The sequence below is a fragment of the Neofelis nebulosa genome, chromosome 1, assembly GCF_028018385.1.
Source record: "Neofelis nebulosa isolate mNeoNeb1 chromosome 1, mNeoNeb1.pri, whole genome shotgun sequence".
NCBI lineage: Eukaryota > Metazoa > Chordata > Mammalia > Carnivora > Felidae > Neofelis > Neofelis nebulosa.
Window position 1 is genome coordinate 135686499 of NC_080782.1, and position 11232 is coordinate 135697730.

General features: G+C 45.6%; 1 long non-coding RNA gene across 1 annotated transcript in view; it reads left to right on the forward strand.

Annotated features, from left to right (window-relative positions):
• The window catches only part of LOC131516462 (uncharacterized), a 38341-nt gene extending 30007 nt beyond the window's left edge, over positions 1 to 8334 (forward strand). The window contains exon 2 of the long non-coding RNA XR_009264091.1: positions 8209 to 8334. This is a non-coding gene — a long non-coding RNA (uncharacterized LOC131516462). The remainder of the gene's footprint in view (positions 1 to 8208) is intronic.
• Positions 8335 to 11232: the final 2898 nt, after the last annotated feature.

Below are 11232 nucleotides of genomic sequence, written 5' to 3' on the forward strand. Positions count from 1 at the left end.
CGGCAAGGCCCCCCTGTGCAGGGCGCGGGGAACTTCATGAACAGTGAACCCTTTACATGAGACTTCGGCATGACAGATAGGTTTGCCTCCATTTCAGAGAGGCAGAAACGGGATGCTCAGAGAGGTTGTAAACAACCTAGGGTCATGTGGCTAATAACAAGGGGAGGTAAAACTAAACAAGGCCTCAGACTCCAAGCAGATGGCAGGGAGGATTTTGTCGGGTGTTTGTTTTACTAAACTGTCCGCCTGACCTTTTTAAGAAAATTAGTATTATGTTCTCATTTGCACAGCTGAATGGAGCAGGAGTTTATCTGTGCCCATTGTCCACTTTTCTCCCTCGTAGCTGCTTCTTCTGCCTTCTCTGCATTACCTCACTGAAACTGATTGGGCGAGTAAACGCTACATACACACACACGTACACACACCACCTTCCTCATTAATCTCCACCTAGTAGGCCAATTTAGGAGCGCTACATCTCAGGGGACACTTATGGTCCAAAGCGTAGGCTCTATTTCTGAGTGTACTTCTCCGGGTTCTCCGGCAACCGCACTGCACAAGCTAAATCTGTAATTGATGTAACTTTCACCGATTTCAGAACACAGCTTCTAAGCCAAGCATCACACCGAATTCCAAATTTCAAAATGAAGGCCACTACTTTGTATAAGAAAAGCCCAGGGCAAATGAAAATCAAGGTGTATTTTCCAAGTAGGAGGAAGAGAAGAGCAAGCGAGAAGTAAAAACCACTTTCTGCCTTGCTCTATGCTTACAAAGCTTTACAGTATTTCTCTGTACTCTGCTGGATACTAACATGGAAGGTTCATGATACCATACTTAGAAAAACATTTTAAAACCCAATCAGATACAAACATCCTAATGTACCTTAACTTCAGTATGTGCTGCCCTTCTACTAAGAGTCAAAAAGGAGAACCATTAACCATTTCTTTTAGTTTGTTTGGTTTTGGTTTTGGTTTGTTTTTTATTTTATATTTGAGAGAGAGACAGACAGACAGACGGAGTGCAAGCAGGGGAGGGGCAGAGAGACGGAGACGAAATCCAAAGCAGCTCTGCTGACAGCTCAGAGCTTGATGCGAGGATTAAACTCACAAGCAGTGAGATCATGACCTAAGCCGAAGTTGGTCCCTTAACCAACTGAGCCACCAGGCGCCCCTCTTTTTTAAGTTCATTGATTTATTTTGAGAGAGAGAGAGAGTGCGCAGGGGAGGGGCAGAGAGAGAATCCCAAGGAGGCTCCACACTGTCAGCATGAAGTCAGATGTAGGCTCAAACTCATGAACCGTGAGATCATGACCTGATTCGAAATCAAGAGTCGGACACTTAACTGACAGAGCCACCCAGGCTCCCCAGCCATTTCTTAATTGTAAGAAGGAGGCTTAGTGAGACAGGTACTTGGCCACAAATGCTTCTGGGAAATGGACTGAGGAAAAAGCCTTCCTCCCTTTAACCATCTGTATCCCCTTATTGTCACTGGGATTGAAGAATCTCCCGAGGGAAAAAGACAAAACTTGAACCATCATACTATTGGAATCCAGATATAAACCACCATGTCTGATGGCCCAACTGAACGTCCAATTACAAAGAGAAGCCAAGGTGCATCAGAGGGAACCTATCAGCTATAGCACACAGTCGACATGCTACAATCCAAATTGTTTTCTATTTCCATGCAGAAACTTCAGAGTTGGTGACAAGATTGGGTGAGACATCTCTTAGACTCTTCATTCATATAAAGGGCATAAAAACAGCTGGGCTCAGCAGACTTGGGGAAAGAGGTTTCCTTTGAAGAGCACAGGGTGATGCAGCCTTTGTGTTCTGCCATTTTAGAAGGGTGGGGAATAGGTGTTGCTCATCTGCAGCCTGCTGACAGGATTTTAACAGGACTACAGTTGGAGAACACATGAGCGGCTATCTGTCTCTCACCTCAAACGTAAAACAAGCTGACAAAGAAGTCAAAAAATAAGTGGATGCACGAGGCAGCCTACCCTCTCAGAGTTTGCCAAGGGGAAAAGGGGCAAACGTTTCCCACGGGCAGAAGTGGGTTGTATCAAGAGTGAATTTGACAGGACAGCTTTGGTCCTGTCCCAAAAGAGTTCCCAACGGGGGACACAGGCCCTAGTGGAGAGAAGCTAAAGATATTGCCAGATATCTGGAGGATACAGAAGGAGTGAGCAATTGGCCATAATGGAAATGCCTTCACTTGGGTCAATGGAGCTTCAGATGAAAGGCCTCCAGGGACGGGACTCTCCAAAGAATCAAAGCTGTCAGGCCCACAGACCACAAACCCATGAGAGAGTTTGAGTCACGTGAGACCTTTTCTGCTCCCCACCTCTCCTTCACCTCTCCTTCTTCTGTTACTATATTCTGGCCCTAGAAGGGCAGAAACACATTCTAGCTCCTGTTCTCCACCTCTGCCCAGTCTCTGCTCCCCTCTTCCCCACCAACCAGTAGTGTGACTGGGGGAGGGAGAAGATTGGACCTCAAGTCAAGGTTAGAGTGTTGATATTTTATAGGCTGGACTTTCTGAATATAGATTATGTTTGACAACCTAAAAATCTTATGCACTGTTTAGGGGGTAGGGGGGGAATAAATTGGCTCTATGATTACCCCCCATGAGTTTTGCTTGTTCACCATATCAATTACACACATTTTCCTCCCACTTAGCCATTTGTATCCAGTGACTTATTCGGGATCTGCGGGGCTTCTGGAGAGGGCTAAAACCTAGAAACCAGCGGGATTCAGACACACACAGCCAAGGTGGATGGGCTGAGGTGGATAAAAGATGGCAAGAGGGGGTACTTAGGTTGCTATCCAGATACCACTTGAGGTCACCTTGTTCCTGGGAATTACATAAAATTGGCGGACACTCTCCCCATCTCACGGTTAATGGAAACCCAGTCTCTTCCGAAATATCTCCGTGAGTCTCCAAAGGCTCCCCTTCTGATTTCTCCCTTCCCCAGTGAAGCTCTCAGTCTCTCCAGGCTGCTCTATTCGCTCTGCATTCTAGTTCTCCGATCTGGAGCAAACTCTTTCTCTTGATTTCCCAGAAACAGCACGGGACACAGGCTTTACCCCAGGCCATTACCTAGCAGCACCGAGCAAGCAGTAAAACAAAACACAAACACAGAACAACCTTAATCTTGTCTTTGAACATCATCTGGCCCCTGGTGATGGTCTAACAAGTTGTGGTCGCGCAGTCGGACGCACTGCACTCTGGGTGAATGCCTGACTCCTCCTGGTTCCTTCTTCTCCTTTCTCAGCTCTTCCACCCCCTCCCCCCACAAAACCCGTATTTATTTTTTATGCTGATTGGCTTAGCTATCTCTTTGTTTCAATGCCTCCTCCCAAATCATGCCCTGGGGGCCTCATCTTTGCTAAATAAAAGGCTATTTACTCCAGAGAGAAATGATGCTACTTCCTTACAGGCTGAAGCTGCCACAGTCACTTGTGGTTTTATACAGTAATTGCTTTATCTGTGCTGTAAGACCCAGCAACAGGGCTGGAATTTGGAGGGGTGAAGTGATTATGGTTATACATGATGGCAGATTCCAGAACTTATTGCCACCTGAGATTTGTCCCGAGGAGAAAAGCGTTCTGGGTGTTAATTGAAAATACATTAAGGGGAGCTTGGGTGACTCAGTCAGTTAAGCATCTGACTTTGCTTAGGTCGTGATCTCATGATTCATTAGTTCAAGCCCCACCCCCCCCACACCCCGCCCCGTCGGGCTCTGTGCTGACAGCCCAGAGCCTGGAGCCTGCTTAGGATTTTGTGTCTCCGTCTCTCTCTGTCCCTGCCCCGCTCACACTCTGTCTCTCTCAAAAATAAACATTTAAAAAAATAATTTTTAAGAAAATATATTAAAATGCTGGTGAAATCACTATAGATCCTTTGTCACTTTTTCTTGTTCCCCACCCATGCATCTCACTCCACCTCCTCCGCCCTCTATACACACACACACACACACACACACACACACACACACACAGAGGAAAGACTTCTCTTCTTTTGGTGCCCATCAGCTGTGGCAGCCATCAGGTTCCCTGACCTTGAGGCGCAGTCAGTAACTATACTCCTGATTTATCCAACTCCGGGCAGTGGGTTTCAGCTTTACCATCACCTATGCATATTATATCATTGAGCCTGGCCACTGCAGAGTCCGGGCACTGCCCTCTGCAGCTGTAAGCACTCCATCAGCAATCACAGCATCGCATGGCCAATCCCAGCAGAGCGCAAAAAAATACAAAAGAAAGATCCTCTTGCACTCGCAGAAACCACAATGAGGAGGATGTCAGGCCTTGCGGGAAGCAGTTCTGCACCATTTTGAAAATGACATTCCTTGGGGGGGCTCTCTCCATCTTCACTAGCAGCAGCCGTGCCAACAAGAACGGAGTGGCAGGGCTGGGATCAGCAACTCTGGAAAGGATGGGACATAAAGCTCCAAGTCGAGGCTCCGCAAAAAGTGCTGAGGAAGAATTGTGGACGGACGTGATCACCCCGTGGAGGCAGGGTGGGGGGTGAGGGGCACAGTTTATAAAGGTTGGGCTTCCTTGAGTCAATAAGAAGCCAGTGAAATGGGGGTCTGCTCACTGCTATTGACATTTGGGGCTTAATCTGATGTGACTGCATTTGCAATCGGTGTCTGCTAAGCCCTGAGACACCGGATTACATGCCATAAACGGCTTTTGTCTATGAGTCTATGAAATTCACAGAGATACTAGGCTGTGCTATGGTAGAATTATTCTGTGACTGTGACTCATTCTCCTGGCCATGTTTCCCAGAATGCCACTAGAGAGATTTCCACACAAAATATTAGAATAGGAAATAATACCCAAACACCACCTACAAACATTATGTCAAGTACTTTACCTACCTTATCTCTGTCTCTCTCTTTCTCTCAAAAATAAACATTAAAAAAACAAAATTAGGGGCGCCTTGGTGGCTCAGCTGGTTGAGAGTCCGACTTCAGCTGGGGTCACGATCTCACAGTTCGTGAGTTCGAGCCCCGTATCTGGCTCTGTGCTGACAGCTTGGAGCCTGGAGCCTGCTTCAGATTCTGTCTCGCTCTCTCGCTGTTCCTTCCCTGCTCACGATATCTCTCTCTCTCTCTCTCTCTTTCAAGAATAAATAAACATTTAAAAATTAAAAAAAAAAATTTAAATTCCTACCATGGCCTGGAGAGGTGTTATTATCCCTCATTTTAGAGATTCAAAAACAGCCTCAGCGATTTTAAATAACTGAAGGTCAGACAAGTGATGAACTTTGAAACTCCTTAGTCAAACACATGGAAATAAACACAAAACTAGGGCAAGCAGAAGATTCTGGAACATACTTCTTTATGTTTAGTCCAGGCTCCCTCGAAGCAAAGTAGGAGACAAGGACTCATGTGCAAAGGTTCTGGCAAGAAAGGTCTCTAAGAGAACACTGATAGGGGGTGAGGGAAGCCGGACTGGCTAGCAGCAAGTCAGGCAAAGGTGCGATCTCAGGTAAAGACCCAGAGACAGCTGACTTTACCCGATGTCACCAGGGAGTTCCAGGGTATAAACTACACTTCACAGTCATCCAGGCCGACCAGAGGCACTCCCATACCTGTTGGTCGGGGCCATCCCCTGAGGAGAAAAAAAAAAAAAAAGAAAGCCACAGGCCTGGCCACTGAAAGCAAATCACACCAAACCCACCAGCATGCACAAACAGTAAAAAGGAATCTGAGGAATCTGGCCAGAGCCCAGACATTGTCTGGTAATGCATTCAGCAGCACAGCTGGCTCTCAACCACCCACACATCCTTGAAAGTCATCCCTGGTGAGAGAGAGTGTTTCCATCATTTGGGCTTCAGACAGACGGTGAGTACCCATAAGGAGTAAAAAGACTTAGGTCAGCCTTTTTGTTTATTGAAACTGGTCCGTGATTTGGGAGCCCAGCATTCTCAGGTTCCATAAGGGTAATGAGTGTGTGGTCAAGGAGGCGGGTTGATATGGCCAAAGGATCCGTGGCCTTGCCCAAAGATGAGGTATGCTTCTCCACACATGTCCCACTGCCCGGCTGGGTGACCCTGGGCAAATCACTTCACTATGTGAGTCTCAGTTACCCCAGAGGGAAAGCGAAAGAAAATATGCACCCCAGAATTTTCCGGAATAACCAAATGAGATGATAACCTATAAAAGTGTTTTGTAAATGGTCATGATATTAATATTAGTTATTAGTAGCAGTGGGTTGTAGTTGGGTTAAACAGAAACATATTTCCATTCAAATGGGCTGCACATAGGTAGATATGACCATGATTAGGTATAAATTCCAGAGACATGGAGTTTTATCTCATTCCCAAAGCAGCCTGGCTCTGCCTACTCCCTAATGTCTCTATCTAAGCCATCATCCAGCTGGAGATTAGATGGATTTGGAAAGAGAGCTGCCTCGAGCTTCAGGAAGTCCCCCAGCTCCAACCACACAAACCAGTCAGTCTCTCAGGTTTGGACCTCACTGCCTGCTCATCCCCAGAGGGGTGCGCACCTCTCATACCTTCACACATACCATGGCTCTGGCTCTCCCTGCTTTCATGTTTCAAGGCAACTTGAACTCTAGAGCACTCCCAAAGAGAATATGACATGATCAACACACTGACAGGAAGGTGCAAGGGACATAATGGAATCAACATTCCCCCATTGGGCACAGCCTTCACCCAAAGGAACAGCTCTCAAATGTCGATAAAGAGCTGCTTTCAGGGTGTGCGATAGATATTTCAGCACCCAGGGCAAGAGTCTGAAAATCACACCAGACACATGATTTGGTCACAGAAAGCTAACGTTGTTTATAAGAAGAATGTTTCCCCTGAGAATGATTTCCAAGTGCAGGGCACAAGGGACCTCAATTATTATAGAACGTTTCCTTCTCAACTATCTTTATGGGCAACTGAATAAGAATAGACTTTGGGATGAGAACAACATAACTGTTACAACTGACTTTAGCATTTACCAGCCATGTGACTTTCAGCATTATCTGAACCTCAGCTTTCCCATCTGTGAAATGCAGTTCAGAGTACCCTCCTCAGGAAGTCACTTTAAGAAATAAAGGGCACGGGGCACCTGGGTGGCTCAGTCAGTTAAATGTCCGACTTCGGCTCAGGTCATGATCTCACGGCTCGTGAGCCCTAGACCCGCATCGGGCTCTGTGTTGACAGCTCAGAGCCTGGAGCCTGCTTCGGAAATTTACGTCTCCATCTCTGTCTGCCCCTCCTCCTCTTCTCACTCTGTCTGTCTCTGTCTCAAAAATAACCATTAAAAAAAATTTTTTTTTTGAAGAAATAAAGTGCAGGCGAGCTGCTTAGCATAGTTCCTGTAACAGTAGCATACATTCAAAAATGTTACCAACAAAATCCACAGTAATACATAAAGGGCCTAGACCGGTGGTTATGACAAAATAAAACATTTATTAGTATTCTTGTTACCGTAATTATCATGCTCCTCAGAGAGCACGTCAGTGGTTTGCACTTGGTGGGCATGTGCTAAATGCCGGTCAAAGAAATGACTACACAAATGACTGCAGTCAGCAAACTTAGCTCATAAAGGAAAGAGAACCCTTTTGAATTCAATGCGTGAAGAATCTCTTACCTCCTAAATATCTTAGAAAGAGCCCTGTCCCCCAGCCCAGGTTTCATGTGCTATGCTGTCACCACAGCAGCTCTTCCCTTGTGGGCCCAGGAGGAGAGCAGTGGGCAGCACAGGCAGCCTTCCCAGATGACGGCATGGACGTGAGGCCATCAGGTCAGCAGGCCTGTGAGTCATCAACCCTTTCTGTCTGGAATTGGGGCAAGTGCTGTGACTACGGGGCTGTGCTAATTTACTTGGCCCCGAAGCCAGACCTGCAACACCACAGGTGTTTGTGTTTGTTCCTGAGGTAGCATCTACTTTGACTTTGCACGGAATATGGAGACATTAGGCATCCCAGCACTTGACGTCAAAGAAGAAAAGGGCAGAAACATAGAACAGCACCAGGAGAGCAACAGATATCCTCACTCTGTCTTTACAGCTATCCCTGCCACTGGCAGAAAACCCTTCCCTCATAGACTGTGAAGGGCAAGAACAAGGTGGATTCACCTACTCTGCAGCCTACCCCAGAGGAGGTGCTGTCTCCTTGAGCCAGGACCGAGAAAAGCCAGCGGGAAAAATACAGAACGGGAATACCTTGGGAAGAGGTGGCTTACCAGTTCCATAAACAGGGTGAGTTGGCTGCATCGTCTTAGCCACACGAGAAGGAACCAGCTTGCCTGAAGTCCGATTTCAAACAGGTATCACCGGAGCATGGCTGAGGAATCCTGGGAAATGACAGCCTCCTGAGTGAGGAAGAGAAGGGAGATAATATTCACTGAATAGCTGCATGACAGTGACAGTGGTCATTTAGTTAGGACATAGGCAGGGACTCCATGCAAAAATTATCTCCTTTAGTTGCGTGATAACCCTCTCACAGACACTGTGTTAGTTTTCTTCTAGGGCTGCCATAACAAAACAGCACAGCCTGGGCAGCCTCAACAACAGAATATATCTGCTCTCAGGTTTGAAGGCTCCAAATCCAACATCAGAGTGCCAGCGGGCTGGTTTCCTCTGAGGGCCATAACGGAAAGGGCTTTTCTAGGCCGTTCTCCTTGACTTGCAAGTGTTCACCCTTTGGGTGCCTCTTCACACAGTCCTCCCCTGTGCATCCGTAAAAGCCACTTTTGTGGGTCCAATTTCCTATTGTTTTAAGGACATCAGTCAGACTGGATGAGGGGCCCACCCTGATAGTCTCATCCTAACTTAAACACCTCTTTAGAGGCCCTGTTTCCAAACACAGTCACATTCTGAGACACTGGAAGTGAGTACCTCAATGTATGAATTTTCAGGGGCTGGGGGAGGTGGGATACACAATTCAGCCCCTAACAGGTACTGTGATTCCTATCTTACTGGTGAGGATTTTAAAGTCTGTTGTGTAACACAGCCAGTAAATGGAGGAGGCAGGATTTGAATTGGGGTGTGTGTGACATCAAAGTCTGTAACCTTCACCCTATGACACTGCCTCTGAAAGCTGATGAGTAGCGCCTAGATGAAGAGTGACATCAGCTTCAGTATTTACAGGCTACGGATACGTCTAGAAGGTACGATAGGCGACGTACTGAGAAGCCCACTTTGAAAGGAGTAATACGTACAAATCCTGCGGTTGTGGATTAATTTACATTTTGTTCCTTTGTTACTATAGAAAATTTCTCCAAGCGACAGAAAAATCTGTAATCCACCCCTGCACAGGCACATACCTGCCCTGGCTAATTAGGTAAGACACTGTTCCAAGCTATGCTCCTAATTAACAGGGTGCACTGCTTATGCCAAAACACAGGCCCAGTGTCTCCTGCAGTTTGTAACCCATCTGGTCTCCAGGCCCACGCTGCCAGTGTCCGCTGTGGCTGCTGTCCGAACGTCACCCTCTTCCCGCGTAGGGTGGGAGGATGGGTTCATGGAGGGTAAGGAGTCAACAGCACTCAGCCAATCTTCTGGACTCTGTTGGCATGCAGAGCCAGTTTCCTCTGGTGACTAATTACACTTGCTTTTTGCAGGAGGATTAATTCCCTTTTCTGGAGAGTTTTTCCAATTTCTGCTATTAAAAAGCAAATCTCAACAATTCCCCTAGCTCAGAAGGAATGGAGTCCAGTTCAGGGTGGGTCATCACTATCGCCAAAATCCACAGCTTGAAAGAGAGGATGCTTGCACGTAACAGGAAAGGTGTGTGTGTGTGTGTGTGTGTGTGTGTGTGTGTGTGTGTGTATGTGTGTGCATGCGCGTGTGTGTGTAGATGCATGTAATATGCACAAATACGAACATGAACCTAAAGTTTGTAATAATTATGATTTTTCTCCCTAAGGTGACTATATGTCCCTTTTTTCATGGTTGCCACCTATTTCAAAAAACCTACTAAAATAACTGTACAAGCAAATCAGATACTGCACGTTTTAGATAATAACACATTCAAAAGAAAGGAGCAGATAATTGGAGACATATTCACAATTAGACATAACTCTCTTCAAACAAAGAACGACCCCCCAGTTAATTAACGTTTGTCAAGCACTTTAGAATCATACAATTCAACAACCTAGACATTCCTACCTAAAGGTAGGGACACAAAAGGAGGGGAAAGCAGCGTAGACTGGCTCTGGGTCTGTCTTGCTCAGTTATTCATCAGATTTACCAGATATGGGGGCTAAAAACCACACACACACAAAGTAGCTGGAACTAAATTTCCTTAAAAGCTATTGCTCTGTCTCTACCTCTCATTTTTCTTTATGAGTGAATGGGGAATAATTCTCCTGCAAATCATTTCACAGGAGCAAGAACATCAATTCTTAATTATTAATATCACAATTTGTTATTTATTAAGCATCAACAGTGCATTAGATGTTGTACAAAACACAGATAGCTCAGGGTCTTAAATCAAGCCGATTCACTCAGAAATGTGGGTCTTTACCCTTCTTTTTTTTTTTTGGTTGGGATTTGGGCACTGAGCTGGATAATGAGATGCTGCCTGCGTTGGAGGAAAGTGTCTTTCTAGCACTTAGGTTTTATCTCACACCAAATAAGAGCACAGTATTTGCCTGAGAATCAAAGATTCCAAACTAGGGAATGGACCTTAAAGGACATCACAGCCAGTGGCCTCTGAGCTTGCTGACCATGGGTCCACCTTAGTTTAAACACGCACCCTGTTATTTTTACAGATTCCCTTATATGTTATATACATACACTATTACATCAATACATTATGATCATTACAGAAACCTACAAAATAAGAAAAAGTTTAAAAGATAAGATGTAGATAAAATGCTTGAAAATAACTTTTTTATTGTATTTTATTAATAGGAATAAAGAATTCTGCTCTCACTAAACAGATGCCACAGCTGATAACAGTTCTTTACTGAATAATATAATTGAATAGGAGTCATTATTTTTTCTTTGTCTCATACTTTGTGATACAGGGATTTGGTGTGGTGTAACTTTTCTGACTGCCGCTGCTTGGAAAGATGCTTCTCAAAAACACATCCATCCAAATGGGGCAGGTGGGGGGGATGATGCATTGCTGGTCGTGCTTAGTAAATCATGGAAACTTTTTCTTTTTAAAGTAATCTCTACACCCAACGTGGGGCTCGAACTCACAACCCCAAGATCAAGAGTGGCATACTCTACTGACTGAGCCAGCCAGGAGCTCCCCTCAT